This window comes from Mesocricetus auratus, unplaced genomic scaffold, assembly GCF_017639785.1.
Source record: "Mesocricetus auratus isolate SY011 unplaced genomic scaffold, BCM_Maur_2.0 Super-Scaffold_100062, whole genome shotgun sequence".
Classification (NCBI taxonomy): domain Eukaryota; kingdom Metazoa; phylum Chordata; class Mammalia; order Rodentia; family Cricetidae; genus Mesocricetus; species Mesocricetus auratus.
Window position 1 is genome coordinate 1,049,845 of NW_024429234.1, and position 17,192 is coordinate 1,067,036.

A 17,192-nucleotide genomic window follows, 5' to 3' on the forward strand; every position below is an offset into this window, starting at 1 on the left:
AGACTCTGTTCTTTTCACCTTTTCATTTGGAATCTTCTTCCTCTGCTTATTCATTAATTGTTGATATGTCACAGGGAATGTGGACCTTCTCTTTGACCCTCCCTAGTGAAGAATTCAATTCATTCTCATAGCTTTAACGATGACCTATCTGCTAATAAGTTGATAATTTATCATTCTATCCCTTATTGGGTAGCATAAGCTCCAGACCACCTCCTAGGCATCTCACCTGGACATACCACATGCGACTGAAATTTATCTTCTCTTTTTCTTTTTGCAACTTATTTATTTTTATTTTATGAGCATTGATTGGTGTTTTTCCTGCATGTATGTCTTTATGAGGGTATCAGATCCCCTGGAACTGTAGTTACAGTTTTAAACTGCCATGTGGGTGCTGTGAATTGAACATTCATCCTCCGGAAGGGCAGCCAGCATTTTTAACCACTGAGAAATCTCTCTAGCCCCCATATATGTATAGTTATTTATTTTTGTTTTTCAAGATAAGGTTTTGATGGGAGATGTTATTTCATAAATATGTCTTATTGGTTGATGAATAAAGCACTGTTGGCCAATAGGGATGCAAGATAGGTGGGACTAGGCTTTGAGGAGGATTCTGGGAAATGTAGTTAAGAGTAGGAAGTCACCATGTGATCGTGGGGGAAGCGAGGACTCCTCAGGATGGCGTCCTCGGAAAAATAAGACCTTATATAAATATTTATTAGTAGTCATGTGTTAATACCTAAGACAGAACTAGCCAGTGAGAAGCCCTGGACATTGGCCTAATAGAGTTTCCGTGTGTTATTTTGGAGGCTAAAGCGGTGACGGGACCCAGGCAGGAATCCGGAAACAGGGTTTCTTTGTGTAGCCTTGGTTGTCCTAGAACTAGCTCTATAGACTAGACTGGCCTCAAATTCACAGAGATCCCCTTGCCTCTGCCTCCTAAATGCTGGGATGAAAGGTGTGTGCCATCACTGCCTTGCCTGTTTTTTTTTTGTTTGTTTGGTTGGTTTTTTTTATTTACAAAATACATTTAGATTTATTTAGTTGCGTGTATGGGTATTTTGCCTACATGCATGTTTGTGCACCACGTGTGTGTCTGGCACCCAAAGAGGCCCGAAGAGAATATTAGACCCCTGGAATTACAGAAGGTTGTGAGCTACCAGGTGGGTTATGCTAATTGAAAGCAGGTCATCTGCAAGAGCAACAAGTGCTCATAACCACTGAGCCATCTCTCCAGCCCCTTTACCTCCTCTTTTCGCCTAAACTTATGCCTCCACCACCCTGCATCTCAGAGAAAAGCACTGCTATTCATCCACCTACTGGGCAGAAACCTGAGCCATGTTCCCATCTCCTCACTCACAAAGTCCTCTGTACTCAGGGAGTTGTGACAGGAGGAGCACAAGTATGAGGCCAGCCTGGACTATGTAAAATGACACTGTCTCAAAAACACAGAAGGGCCAGGGACATGGCTCCGTGGGTAAAAATGTGTTAGCCATGCCATTCCAGCCTGAGTTTCAGTCCCAGAGTCCACGCAAAACACCCCACAGAGTGGTGTGCATCTCTAATTCCAGCACTCCTACAGTGAGGTGAGAGGCAGAAACAGGAGAATCCTCCAGGAGCTCACAGGCCAGCTGGCTTAGAGTATAAAGTGCAGCTGCAGAAACAAAGGATCCTGCCTCCAAAGAAGAGAATCAACTCCCCAAAGTCGTCCTCTGACCTCCACGTGTGCTCTATGGCATAAAAAAGTAAAAATAAGCCTAGTTGCACAAAGTCTTCTGAATTTTTGCTTTTTCATTTTTATTTTTTGAAGGAGGTGGCAGAGTTATCGGCTCATCCAGTGGGCACTACAGACTTAGGAGCCTCTCAGCTCTTTTTCTTCCTTCTTCACAGATTTCACTTGGCCCTAAACAAAGCTGGCAGACCCAGGGCTAGAGGTGGGATCCATGTTTTTTTCTAACAAGGGTTTTCTTGGCACAGGAAGGTGACCCCATGGCAATGTAGGACAGGTCCCCTTGAGAGGAGAGGGAAGGAACCAGCTTGGCAGGACCTCTACGGTGGGTCCTAGGAGTAGAGGGTCCAGCTTAAGGTCAAGGATGGAAGAGTAGGGGGAGAGGCCTCTTGGAGCTTCATTCTGTCAAGGGCTTGGATCCTCTGATGTTCAGAGATCAGCAGGGGTGGATAAAGAGGAAGAAACACCAGGGCTGCAGCAGGGAGGAAGTGGCCACTTTTACCCAACCTCTCCAGCATGCACACCCTTGGAACCCCACCTCTTCTTGGTGGTGATGTAGGACACACAGCCCTACCAGCCACAGTTCTGGCAAGGCCATGTTTCTCATCTACAGCCTGTGTCTTCCACTCATAACTGGACCTGAGCAACACCCTCCCCCCTCAGACTTGCCCCATTTCTTCCCCCCTCCTTGTTCTGTCTGGACTTGGCCACTACCCCTATTCAAGGAAGAGCGCTGGAGGCATGCCATGTCTCAAAGAAGGGGATGGCCATGGTCTTCAGCATGGGTGGGGCAGGGCTAGAGCAGCGAGAAGGGCAGTGCTGGCCAAGAAGCCCCCACCTCCTCAAGGGTTCAGTTACCAGCTTCTTTCCCCACACTGCTAGATGGCTGCTGCAGCTTCTCAATTCACATCCTACCTCCATCACCTTCTGCTTATTCGCCACACAGCCACTGAACACTTGCAAAATGCGCATCTCCTTAAAAACCTTCATTATCTTTAGAATGAAGTTTGACCCTCAGCTTACTCTGGTAGACATTTTATGACATAGCACTGGTCAATTGCTTCAATGCCCAGTCTCTAAAATTTAGGATTCTAGTCACTCTCCTCCTTGCTTGACTAAAACACATGGCACTCCACTAAACTCTGTTTTCCTTTTTTTAGGAGGAAGAAGCTAGCACGACATTTTTTTTGGAATTTTCTACAACTCTAGCTGCTAGCTACCCAGAATTCTATTCTTTTTGGATCCTATACCCTAAAAAGAGAAACTAAATATGGTGAACATTTTTTTCATGAGTCAGTCCCTTTAATTCATCCAGTTCATCCTCTCAACTCTGAGGTATCATCATCTCCATTTCTCAAATAAGAAAATAATGACAATTAAAGATAAATAACCTGAGCAAGCCATACAAGTAAGACTTAAGTCATAAGAGAGGGTAGGGAGGTAAACACTGATTGCCCTGGGTATCAAAGCTAGTCTCGTTCCTGAGACACAATGGTGAAGGTTGGAGTGAACGGATTTGGCCGTATTGGGTGCCTGGTTACAAGAGCTGCCTTCAATTCTGGCAAAGTGGACATTGTTGCCATCAATGACCCCTTCATTGACCTTAACTACATGGTCTATATGTTCCAGTATGACTCTACCCATGGCAAGTTCAAAGGCACAATCAAGGCTAAGAATGGGAAGCTTGTCATCAATGGGAAGGCTGTCACCATCTTCCAGGACCAAGACGCCGCCAACATCAAATGGGGTGATGCTGGCACCTAGTATGTTGTAGAGTCTACTGGCGTCTTCACCACCATGGAGAAGGCTGGGGCCCACTTGAAGGGTGAAGCCAAGAGGGTCATCATCTCCACACCTTCTGCTGATGTCCTCATGTTTGTGATGGGTGTGAACCATGGGAAGTGTAACAACTGCCTCAAGATTGTCAGCAATGTTTCCTGCACCACCCACTGCTTAGCCCCCCTAGCCATCCATGACAACTTTGTCATTGTGGAAGGGCTCATGACCACAGTTCATGACATCACTGCCATCCAGAAGACTGTGGATGGCCCCTTTGGAAAGCTGTGGTGTGATTGCTGTGGGGCTGCCCAGAGCATTGTCGCAGCAAGCTGTGGGGCTGCCCAGAACATTGTCGCTGCATCCACTGGTGCTGCCAAGGCTGTGGGCAAGATCATCCCTAAGCTGAACAGGAGGCTAACAGGCATGGCCTTCCCTGTTCCTACCCGCAGTGTTTTCATTGTAGATCCGACACATCACCTGGAGAAAGCTGCCAAGTACAAAGACATCAAGGTGGTGGACCTACATGGCCTCCTAGGAGTAAGAAGCCACCCCTGGACCATCCACCCCCAGCAAGGACACAAGCAAAAGAGAGGCCCTGGATGCTGAGCAGTCCCTGTCCAACTCATCCCCCAACACTGAGCATCTCCCTCACAGTTTCCATCCCCAACCCCCAGAATAGCAGGAGGAGCTTAGGGGGCCCTACTCTCTTGAAAACCATCAATAAAGTTCACTGCACCCATAAAAAATTGTTGAGGCTTAATGCAGGTGAAATACTTTACATAAGGCAACTTACCTATTCCTTGCAGTATTTTCAAATAAGAAAACCACAAATCCCAGAAGGTAGTTCCTATGAGCTCATACAGCTAGTAAATGGGTTTGAACTTCCCCACCTATATCCTTATCAGCTTCTACCCAACACCAGTAAACAGCATTTTATAGCTGAAGAAACAGGCCCAGCTTAGGGTCACAAACCTAATCAGAGGCAAATCAAGATTAGAACCTAGCTTCCAGCCTCTAGCAGATTTTACTTCAGCATTCATAGGGGTGCTGAGTAATCCAGGAAGCTTAACTTTTTCCTATTTGTAACCATTTCTGAAAATTAGCATAACTTTTTGGAGGGGTGATGCTAGGAGCTAGACACAGGGCCTACCTAGTACATGGTAGGTAGGTGCTCTGTCATTGATCTAATTTCCCATCCTAGCACTACTTCTGTAGAGCTCAACTGACCTCCAAAGTGTTTCACCTCTGGTTCCTGGTGGCTTCGGTAGCCTTCTTTTGGTGCCTACTATGTGTGTAGTCCTTCTGCCTAATTTCCCAACAGCCTTTGCTCTTACTATGTCCACACACTCGGGAACTGAGCTTCAACATTCCATTTCCCTCTGGTCCTTGCAGTTTTCTCGTCCTCAGCAGTTGAGGCCCCATCTGTTAAGTCAGCTCCGTGGCCCTCCTTCGTGTTCAGCCACGATCAAGGCCTCTTGGCAATGCTCCTCACAAGTCCTGTTCGGGAAGAGCTGACATTCTGTGCATTCCTCTGCTCTTGCATTTGCTCTGCAGCTATCACTGGTACAAGGATGGCAGGCTTCCTTCCTCTCAGGCTCCATTCAGAGTAGCAGTCTTTCCAGTTACTTCCTTTCCCACGGTGAATTAATTATACTTGTATAGTAAGACATTCTTTTCAGAATGGTTTTGTTGTCATACAGCCTGCACTTCTGAGATGGTAACAAAATATGTATGGAATTAATGGGACATCTAGTCAATATCAGAATCTTTAGTGGAGAGTCGAGGGGGAATCACCATGGAGTCCCGTGATGCTGAGCACAGGATTTAAAGGCCAGCCAGCATCTTATTTCATGAGTGACAGGTGAGAAAAGATCTCCCCAGGAAGGGAGTGGGAGGTATGCATTCAGATAAAGAAAGAAGGGCCAACAAGCTACAGACAGAGGGACATGAAAGACTGATGACATTTAGTGGAGAATTGACAGGAATAGCAGGGATACATCTCTCTCTCTCTCTCTCTCTCTCTATATATATATATATATATATGTATATATATATGTGTGTGTGTGTCTGTCTGTCTATACACACACACATATTCAGGCAAAATCCTAACATTATGAATAGCATTTAAACATTTTTTTTAACCTGGTGGCATACTTCTTGTGAACATCTCTAGCATGGGAAACACTAATCTTAGGAAATAAAGATTTTGGAGGTGTGTGCCAAAGTCAGTTAAACTGCTGTTCGTTTTCAGTAAATATAGGTAAATCTCAACATTCGTTGAATGCCTACTATATGTCAGATGTTGTAGACATGGAAGTGGGAATACGAATACTACAGGTCTTGCCTCTTTGTGAGTGTACAATTTCATGAGGAGCATGAGCGTGTGAACATGCAAATAAAACAGGAAGTAGAGGCTGACACTCATGCGCAGAAGATGTGAACACTGGGCAGAACATCAAGGGACTCTTCACACATCAAGGCAACATCTAAACCGGGACTTTAAGGGTGCTGGGGAGTTGGAAGAAGACAAGATAGATGGAGGGGACCACAGGAGTGAGAGAAAACGGGTGTTCAAGAACGGCACAAAAGAGGGCGGAGTCCAATTCTCAAGGGATTTTCCAGCTTTACTGAGGAATGTGGACTTGATTCCAGGGTCCCCAGGAAGTCTGTGGAAGGTTTTAAGCAGAAATAGCTCACGCTATGAAAAAGCACACTGAAGGAGATGCTACAGCATCGGGTTGGCAAGAATGTGGGGACAAGTGGCGCAAGAAATGTGGCCAAGAAGTAAAACCCTGCACTGTCAGGATTAAGGCAAAAAATAAAGTTCAGAATGCTGTGTGAATGCCATCTCTGGTCGCAAGAACCAAAGCGGCTCGCTCTCGTTTGGCTCCACCGAGTGTGGGAGCGAGGCCATCTCGTTACCCGTCTTCCTAGATAGGGAAACTGAGGCCCCAGGGTCCTCACGTAGGAACAGAGACAAAAAAAGAACCGAACCCGCCACCGAAGAGCGTATCGCAGGTCACGTGCACTCCTGCGAGGGTCCCGGGGCCTGCCCCACTTTTTCACCATCCCCCAAGGGGCCGACTTTGCTATGGAAACAGTCCTCCCACCCTCCTCCGCGCCTGAGGCTTCTCAATGCACTCTGGGAAATGCAGTCCATCTCGGCTCACCAACCCGCGGCACGAGCCCACTCCAAGGCCCTAAGAGACTACACGTTCCAGGAGGCAGAGCAAACACTCGGGCGGTCCCCGGGGACAAGGTCTCAACGGAGGGGCCGGAGCCTCCCAATGGGCAGCCTCCTGGGCGGAGCCTGCATCTCCATTGGCTACGGTGGCGCGGGGAAGGCGGGGTCAGCGGAATGAGGCGCGGAGCTGTTCGCCGCTCCAGGTGCTGAGTCCGAGGGAGGCTCCGGATGCCAGAGCCGCGGCCGCCGCTGCAGCCGTCCCCGCCGCGAGAACCGCCGCTGCGAAGCCCGGGTCGCGAGGAGCCGGGAGGCGCCGCGTGCGCTGCCCTGCGCTGAGCGCCCTCCTGGGCGCCGGCTGAGGTGGGTGCTGCGGGACTCGCTTTTGTTTTATTGAGGGGAGGGGGGTCTGGGGAGTTGACGGGACGTGTCCTCGCTGCTCTCAGCGCCGTCTGTCCGTGGAGCTTGGGGACTGACGGACTGCGGGCCTCTTCGTGGCCCAGTGCTTGAGGTCGGAGCAGCCGGGGCTGGGTTCTATCGTGTAGTGAAAGGGCTTCTTGAATGTAAGGGACGAGGGCTGGAAGACCCTCTCTCGTCTCTCCTGGGAGAGCATGAGCAGGGCTCCCTTTCCGTGTCCAAAGTCCAAGCTGCTTGGGTTGTTGAGGATGGGGAGAGTGTTCTGGGATGAGAGGTTTGGAGGCAGGGGAGCCCTTCCCTCTAACACACACCCCAGCGGCTTGAGGTTGCAAAAGGGGATTGGGATGTGATGGGAGAGACTCCTCCCCTCCTCTTAGACTCTCTTAGATTTCGAGTTGTGAGGGAAGACCCTTCCCCTGGCCCTCCTTTGCATCCCAGGAAATGGATACATCTGGGGTCTTCTTCCCCTTACCTCTTGCACCCCGTTGGGTTCTTTGTGGAGCATTTGTTTGCGAGGAATGGAGAAAGTGAGGGACTGGAGGACCCCTCCCCACCCTACTCCAAGCTCTCATAAATGAAAGCACTGATGGAGCCGCGCCTAAGGTCGAAATAGCCTGGGTGTGGGAGATGAGTGGAAGTGAGAGTCTAAGGGACCCCTCCCTACCTGGGTCTTGTCTTCCAGGCCCTCTCCACCTCGATCCAGGTCCCAGGCAGTACAGAGTGGAGATCATCCTCCCTGCCCCGCCACGCCCCGAGGATTAGAGCCAGGAGTCAGATCTAGATGGGCACCTGAGGGGCAGGACCCAGTGGTCTCCCTCTCCCGCAACCCGCCGCCCCAGGCGATGTCCTCCGCGTTCGTGGATCCCGGAGAGATGCTCCGCCGCATGCCGAGCGCGCTCCAGATCTGGCCGCGGGGATCTGGTACCCGGCGAGCAGTGGCTGCTCTCAGGTGCCGGGCTTTCGCGCTCTGCCCAGGCATTCGCCCGAGGACAAAGCTGAGATCGCAGCGCTGACAGGCGTGCATGGCTGGGCTGCGCGAGGGGCGCGGCTGAGGAAGGGGGGCTTCGGGCGCGGCACGGGTAGCTTCCACGGAAACGTGCCAGGAGCGGAGAGAGAGACAAAGCGCGCTCGCTCCTCGCGGGCCCGCGCGAGCCGGGATGGAAAATCCCGAGGGAGGAGGTGGTTGTTCTGTGCTGGGTCCTGTACCATCCACTCTTCTCTAGCCACCCCTCCCTCCCGGCCCGAACCCCACTGTCAGTCCTGCCCCAAGAATGCTGTGTGCTGATAGTTACCAGAGCCAGGGCTCGTGACCACGAGGACTGGGATGACCAAGGTCTCTATCTTACCTGCATGAGCCAGGTCTGAAGAGGCATGTTGACAGATGTTGACAGGACCTACTCAACCTCATGCCCTATTAGCTATAATAGGTCAAATTTGGTTCTGTGGCTGGGTATGTTCTTATTGGTAATAGTGTGGGTCAGAGAGTGAGCGAAAAATGTGTGTAACTGGGTGAATGTGTCCGTTCGTGCTCTGGTGTTCACATTTATGCCGTCCTATGGTGAGTCTATACATATAGCAGGGTGGGGGAGAGGAGAGAAGGAGGAAGAAGAGGAACTAAGCTTGGAGGTAGAAGGGAACAAGAGAGTCATCCTTTCAACTCTGAAGCCATACTGCTGACCTAAGGTCCAAATGTGTGCCTTCAGGATGGAGGCGGTTTTTAACTGCCTAGGGTCTAGGCTAAAGGACTGGACATGTAGTCAGTGAAACTTGACAAGGATGTGGCCCCCTCTTCAGCCTTTTGGGAACCTAAATCTGACCCTGATATCTCAATCAGTCCTCATTTCCTGGAGCACCTTATCATGCTGTAGTGGGCTAACCTAATGACCAGAATCTGCCCTACCACTACCACTGACTGCGGTAAGGTTTGGGAGGCCTATCACTGGCATCTGGAAAAGCTATAAAGCTAGGGTTACTAGTAATCACAAATGGAGTCTCAGAAATACCAGGTATAAAGCAGGCATGGCAGCCACATGCCTGTAATCCCAATACTTGAAAGGCTTGAGGCAGAAGGATTGCCATGAGGTAGGGGTCAGCCTGGGCTGTATAATGAGACTGTCTTAATACTCCTAGAAGATGAACACACCATCTCAGACTTACCAGTCCCAGCAATTGGCCCCAGTTTCACCACCACCATCACTTTTCAAGATAATCTTCACATAAATTAAGGAGATAGATTTTGGGCAGTGGAGCCTCCAGTGAGTCAAGCCTACCTGGTCCTTTTCCCTGAAGTATCTACTGCCAGCATCCACAGTGACCTCTGCTGGAAGGAAGTCAAACCAAGGCACAATTTGACAACCACTACTCCCCTATAGTGTAGAGAGGCTCTGAGTTGGTGTAAACATTTTTTAGGTAAAACCACACACCTTTCTGTTGGGGATAATTTCCTGTTTACCTTTGGAGTAGATGTTTGGTTGATTTTTTTCATGCTGTTGAGGATGGAACCCAGGATCTGGATACCTATTAAGTAATCATCCTCTTACTGAGGCACCTTCTTCCCCCAAGACGATGTTCTTGTCTATGGTTCTTTCAAATGGCATCAAGCGGTAAAACTGCTACTGTCTTCAGCCACGTGGAAAAGTGGGTCTGAAGGCTTTTATGTCTCTGTACAGTTGAGAAAGGCATAAAATCCATTTATTAGGACAATGCATAGAAAAGTTGTCAAGGTCTGGGAAGTTCTGGTACCTTTCTTGTCTCTCCCCTACCTTCCTTTACTCTTCCCTTCCTCTCAACCCCCACTTTTTATCTTTTTTTCTTTCTCCTTATTATAGTCAGTGACATGTTTTCAAAACCAAGCCTTGTAGCTTAGAAACTTCAGACATCTAGAGGCTATTACTAAATACAAAAGGCCCTCGACCACAGGCTTTTCCTAAGAACTGGAGTGGGGAGATGGATGAGACATACTCGGTCCTAAATGCCCGCCTGGTGACATGTGTCTCTTCTGGAGTTGCTCTGAAAGGCTTTCACACTGTCACAGAATTGTTAGAGCTCCTCAAAGGGAAGGTATTTAAATACCTGGCATTGTTCTTACTCTGGCATCCAAGTGATTTGCATTGAATTATGTGACTCAGTATCATAAAGTAAAAATAGGACTTAATTTCTTCCTCACCTGCTCAGAAGGTGACTGCATATAGTGTGTTGTGTTCTGCATTGGCGAGTGAAAAGCTAAATCACCTCATAAATTGAACCATCTGATTATCCCGATTAGAGAAGAGTACTTAACATCACCCACAGGTGATAAAATTATTTTATGTTTCTTTTCATTCATTCCTGAATCTGTGTCTTCTGAAACATTTCCTCATGTGCATGCATTATTGCACTTACTTGAGGTTACTCAAGAATGTTTAGTCAAGAAGAAGAAGAAGAAGAAGAAGAAGAAGAAGAAGAAGAAGAAGAAGAAGAAGAAGCTGGGCCATGGTGGCACATGCCTTTAATTCCAGCACTTGGGAGGTAGAGGCAGGCAGATCTCTGTGGGTTCAAGGCCAGCCTGGTCTACAAAGCTACACAGAGAAACCTTGTTTTCAAAAAAATTCAAACAAATGAACAAAAAGAATGTTTAATCCATCTGTGCAATGGTGACACAGGCCTTTAATCTCAGCACTGAGGAGGCAGAGGCAGGTGGATCTCTAAATTCCATGCCAGCCTGGTCTACATAGTTCCAGGACAGCCAGGGATACACAGAGAAACTCTGTTTCAAAAAAGCCAACAAACAAAACAAAACACAAAAAAAGTTTAATCCTTGTACTGAAGTCAACAAATTAAATACCAGAAGATACAGGAAGATGTGGGTAGTGTTTTTGTTCTTTGGGGCTCAAAAATTCTTGAAGCTCATAGGAAAGAAGAAAGGGGCTCTAAATTTGAAAAACTCTTATGGAGTTATGGCTTTCTGAGAAGAAACACCTTTAAAAAAAACCAGGAGGGCAGGCTGGCCATGTTGAAGAATATGAGCATGAATGGCAGTGGGAGTGTGCACATAAGTGATAGCATTCAAATCAGGAGCATCCTTGCTTTAATGCAGCCTTCCTGGAAAAATTCCCAGGTTGCTGTAGCTCCTCCAACTATTGGCTCCTTAGTGGCAGAGTGGCTGAGCAAAGGCGTGGATCTATCCAAGGTTCTGGAATACGGGCCTCTGCCTGCCAGCTTCAAAGAGCAGGGAATAGAACAGAGCTGAGGGCCATCGCCTTTGTAAGGATTTCCCTAAAGCTGGTCACAGAAGAGAATGGAAGGAAACAGACATGTAGAGGTTTTTTTCACAGCATCATTTTGAATAAGTCCATCGGCAATCCCTATTTAAAGAATTACAAGCTAATAATAAGAGGAAGCATTTTCTAAATCAGGCTGTTTGCATGCAAGAATGCATTTAATCCTAACAGTCCTGTGAGGTAGGTGGTGGTGTTATTCCCACATTCAAGGTGAACAAACAAAGCTTTAAGAGGAAAGGGGCTTGCCAGAGATCACACAGAGGCAGCAGAGTGTAGGTTCCATCGGGATCTATTAATCTATGAATCCATCCTTGCCACATTTCTTTTTCACTGCTGAAGCAAAAATTGAAGTATTGGACTGTCCTATGTAAAGGTATATCTAATTTTAGAGGAATGAAGTTGGGGCAAACTAGATTTCAAACACAAGTCACAGAGTCCTTTCAAGTTCAGCAAGTATACTGCCATTCTTTGTCTTATTCTGGTATGGTGTGTTGCTTGAACCTATTTACCAAAGAAGACAGTGTAATAACATAGGGTTTTCTTATTAGAGTGGAAATTTTTCACAGGAATTTAAATCTGGTTAGCAATAAAGTGGATTTTTTTAAGAAAGGAAGAAAAAAAGCCTGTTTTTTTTTAAAATACCAAGTGCATTCAGAGCAGACAAAACAGGGATATTGTTAGGAAACTCTTTCATCTATTCCCATTCTCAGATTTTCACATCAAAGTTCTTAACACCTAAATAAAACTTTTCATTGTTTTGGACCTCAGCCAGTCTTGGGGAAACATCATGTTCCTGTCCTCACACCATCACAGCTTATGCTCCACCTTCAGATGCGGCTGCAAGACTCCTGGAGATGGGCAACTTGGAGCTTGGTGAATTCAATGTCACACGCTCTGGCTTCCCAGGGTAGCAGTTTCAACTGTCCCCATCTTTCCACACACACAGAGGTATTGTGACCAGGAACTCTCTGTTTGGTAGCTGTAGCCTTAGATGCCTAAAGCAGGGAAGGAGGAATAGACTTGTCCTTTTTCTCTTCTCCCTGGGCTTTGGTTTGCATATTGCTCAGAAGTAGCAGGCCTATTCTCTTAATAAGATGCCTTTCATTAAGCAAGGTCTCCATCCCATTCCTGAGCGATTCTTTTTCTCTACATGCTGGGGCTTACAGAACTCTGACAGGAGATGTGGTTCCTAAGGGCATTTGGAGGCCAAGGATCTGGCTTCCCATATGGGTCTGTTCTGATTCATAGGACTACAGACAGATTTGATTGTTATCTTATTTAGAATCTTAGCTCTCTGCAGCATCAGAACAGCATGTAATAAGAGGCCATTTGTGGAGGTCTCTAGACAGCTGTGCCTATGACTGAGCACCACCCTCAGGATCAGGATCAGGAAATAGTTTTAAATCCCAGGTATCTCCTCCAGAAAGCATATACTATGAAGATTTTCATCCAATATAAGAAAAGAAACAAAATATATAATTAATTCCTATGACTGTTACAATTGTTCTGGCAATAACTCAAAGCTCCCTTAAAGGAAGACTGGGTTGAACTTTTATAATCATTCAACAAATATTTCTGCTGCCTGCAATGTACCAGGTACATATTTGGGCTTATGGAACTCAACCCCCAACTTGGCACAAGGCCTGACATAAAGAAATATTGAGTGAATGTGCTGAAACCCTCAAAAGAGTATTGCTACAAGCAGGAATTTTTAAAGATGGAAATAAGTTTAAGTACCATAAGATATCGTATCTTTTTATCATTAAGACAGAAGCTAATGGAATTTGAAGGATTCGCTAACCACATCCATGACTGGTGGCAAAGATGGGTCTTAAAACACACATTTCATGACATCTAATACATGTTCTTTTCACAGTCCTAAACTGCTGCTCTGTTCATCAAATTATCCAAAGAGCACATTTCCATTAGCATAGCCTTATTTGATCCAATTTTAAACCAAAGATGAATTTTAAAGTTGAAATAAAACAACAACAACAACAAAAAGGATGAAACACAAGAAATACAAAGTCTGCTTTTACCTGTGTCATTCAATGGTAGCCACTAGCTGGCTACTGAGCACTTGAAGTGCATCTGGGTTGAAATAATACTTTGGATATATTGAATTAAATAAAAGATACTATTAAAAGTAATCCTACTCAGCTTCTTTTTACTTCTTCAAATGTAGCTTTTAGAAAATTTATGCTAGAGTTGTAGAGACAGCTTAACAGTTAAGAGCACTTGTTGCTCTTGCAGAAGACCCAAGTTTGGTTCCCAGCACACACCTGGTGATTCAAAGACCATCGGTAACCCCAGTTTTAGGGGATTCAACAGGTATGTGTGTGGTGCACATACATGCATGCAGGTAAAACATTAATATACATAAACAAAATCAGTAAAAATCTACATTTTAAAAAATGTTAATAATATATGTGAATGTTAGGCTATATAGTTCATTCTGGGTTCAGTTCCCAGCTCTGCAAAATTTTATATCTATATATGTGTTTGTACATATGAATATAATTATGTATTACTTACATTTATAGCTGTGTTATATTTGTACTGGATTAGTACTATGCTATGCTCTCTTTTGGGGGAAATTTTCTTTATAAATGGATATTTAGCAAAGTAGTTTTTATAACTTTGGTCTGTGATTAAATCCTGGCTCTATCATTTAGGCTGTGTGCCCTTAAACTTCTGTATCCTCGTTTATAAAATGAGGGAATAACAGCCTACCTCCTTGATTATGAGTTAAATTACTTAGAACAGTAACTGCTCTACAGTTAACATTTACTGAATATTGACTTGTTAATAATGGGGACATATAGAATATTAAAGTCCAAGAACAACAGGAGAAAAAAGCAAGCAGATAATTTTCAGATACATCAAACAAAGATTTATTGATCATTAAAACAAGGTTTACAACATTTGGTAAGTTGCTAGGATTTTGTCCCTGTTTTCTGGTGGCTGATGATGCTGAGGAAAAATTCGAGTCATTTCAATAAGCATACAATAAATAAACAGATTAGCTAACTACATTATGCAATATCTTCTGTTAATGAGTTGAGGAAGGGAATGATTAGAGGATGCCTGTACCAGATGTCTTAAGAGCTCTAAGTCTCTTGGTCACTAGAGTTCCTCAAGAGAATAAGCCTTGTGCTCTGGAGGAAAATTCCTGGACAGGAATCAAACACACCCAACCAAGATCAAGGCTGTTCTCCTATGTGCTTGGCCTTGGCAAGAGTCTCAATTCCTCTTCTATAAAATGGAAGTATTTACAGCTCTCTTGCAAGTTGTCCTGAGGAAGAAATTAGACAATATAAATTTTAAAAAATCAGGTACTCACACTACAGACCAGGCTGGCCTCAAATTCACAGAGATCCACCTGCCTCTGCTGGAATTAAAGGCATGCACCACTACTCCCTGATTACTTTGGAAGTTTCATGAGAACAGCTATGAGTTTCAGACCAGCCCAGGCTACAGTGTGAAATTATATAAAAAAAAATAAAAACCAGAAAGAGAGGGAGAAAGATACAGGAGGTGAGAAGAGAAGGGAGAAAGGAAAGGCTATATGTAAAGTTCAGTAAAAAAATATATGTTAACAAAGCGTATTGGACTATAGAGAAAGTATTCCGATTTGTCTCAGAGGAATGAGCATGAATGTCAGATTTCATATGTCAACATGTAATTGGTAGATTCAAGTAGAAGAACCTGGGCACAAGTTCTCCCTGGTTCTATTGGAGGCCCCCTGACTTACAGGAATCAAGTGCTGATGGTAAGTTTGGGGACAGCCAGATCTTAAACTGCATGTTTTCCCAATGGGAAAGGAAAAGGGCCTACATATAGAGTGGACCAAGGAACAAAAACTGAAGTAATCACAAAGTTGCATTAATGCAGATTGACTAGAGCAGTGAGAATTCTGTGGTTTCCACTAAGACAGACTTCATCTGAAATCTAATTTTGTCACCAAATATTCAACCTCATGCAAATGTATTTTAACTCTGTGTGTGTGTGTGTGTGTGTGTGTGTGTGTGTGTGTGTGTGTGTGTACATATGTACAGAGGTCAAAGGACAACCTTAGCTATTTTTCTTCAGATGCTATCCATCTTGGTTTTTGGGATAGCTTCTCTTACTGGTCTGGCACTTGCCTAGTAGATTAGGCTGACTGGCTTGTGAGTTCTTATGGATCCACCTGTCCCTGCCTCCCCAGCCCATGTCCACCTTTTAAAATTTGGGCCCAAAGGGCTATAATTCAGGTCCTCATACTTGCAAGCCAAGCACTTTACCAGCTAAACTATTACCCCAGCCTGAGTTTTAACTTTTCTGAGCTTATTTCCTCATCTAGTACAATAAAACAAAGTTTCCCTTGCTGCCATGGCAATTACATGGCAGCATACAAAAATGCTTTAGGATAATGCTATCCCTCCTTTATCAAGTGCTTACAGTGGCTCAGGCACTGTGTATAAACGGCAGCCATTATGTCTGTATTTTGAGCTGAGGGAAGCAACCTTTGGTGACTTTAAGTAATTGCCCAGGGCCATGCAGTCAGAGGTATAACCAGGATCCCACCCAGACCATCAGACTGCAGAGCCTGCTCTTAATCATAGTGATCATGGCATCTCTAAATAAACATCAGCAGGAACTCAAGAACTGTTCGAAGAAAGGAGAGATGCTTCATGGTTAGTTTGTAAAGAGGTCTTCTGTTTGGTCATCTAGGGTTAGTGCAATGGGAAGTGGGGGCAGAAAAGCTGTGATCAAATGGTAAGAATGCCAACCATGTGCTCCAGGGTGCTGGAGAGGAGTTTCTATAGGAAATAGATGTTTGAAAAGCTTGAAATATTTATAACAAATGGTAGAGAACTGTTGTGATATTGACAATATTTGTTGTCAACTTGATGGAAACTAGAAAGTCCTAGGAGATAAGCCTCTGGGCACACCTTTGGGGGACTGATAAACTAGATTATCTTAAAAGAAGGGGAAAGATCCTTCTTGACTATAGGCAGCACCATTCATGGGCTAGGTCCTGAACCCAATAGAAGGGAGAAATGAGCTGAATGTAATCTCTCTCTGCTTTTTTTTTTTTTTTTGATTTTACGAGACAGGGTTTCTATGTATTGTTTTGGAGGCTGTCGGTCCAGCCTGGCCTGGAACTCAGAGATATGCCTGCGTCTGCCTCTAGAGTGCTAGGATTAAAGGTGTGTGCCACCACCACCCGGCTTCTCTCTGCTTCTTAATTGTGGATAGATACAATGTGACCAGCTACCTCAAGCTCTTGCTGCCATAACTTCCTACTATAATAGACCATACTTTCAACTGTGAGCCAAAATATACCCTTCCATAGTTGTTTTTAATATATAAAAATATGCCGGGCGGTGGTGGCACACGCCTTTAATCCCAGCATGCCTTTAATCCCAGCACACCTTTAATCCCAGCACTCGGGAGGCAGAAGCAAGCAGATCTCTGTGAGTTCAAGGCCAGGCTGGACTGACAGCCTCCAAAACAATACAGAGAAACCCTGTCTCGTAAAACCAAAAATACACACACAAAAATATGGGCCAGGTGGTGGTGGCCCACATCTTTAGTTCTAACACTTGGGAGGCAGAGGCAGGCAGAACTCTGTGAGCTCAAGACCAGTCTGGTCTACAAAAGCTAGTTCCAGGACAGGCTCCAAAGCTACACAGGGAAACCCTGTCTCAAAAAAGCATGTATGTATGTATGATACACAAATATGCTTTTAAATACATTAAGTAATTAAAATTAACTCTGTGTATGTGTGTGTGTGTGTGTGTGTGTGTGTGTGTGTGTGTGTGTGTAGCCATGGTATAGCTGACAA

The 17,192-nt window shown here is 45.4% G+C and overlaps 1 protein-coding gene and 1 pseudogene across 1 annotated transcript in view; both read left to right on the forward strand.

Annotated features, from left to right (window-relative positions):
- The first annotated feature begins 3,217 nt into the window (after nucleotides 1-3,217).
- Nucleotides 3,218-4,133, forward strand: LOC101823829 (annotated as a pseudogene).
- Nucleotides 4,134-6,878: 2,745 nt separating this feature from the next.
- Smpd3 (sphingomyelin phosphodiesterase 3) overlaps nucleotides 6,879-17,192 on the forward strand; it is an 85,347-nt gene continuing 75,033 nt past the window's right edge. The window contains exon 1 of the mRNA XM_005076321.4: nucleotides 6,879-7,049. The gene's annotated coding sequence lies outside the window, so the exon portion shown is untranslated. The remainder of the gene's footprint in view (nucleotides 7,050-17,192) is intronic.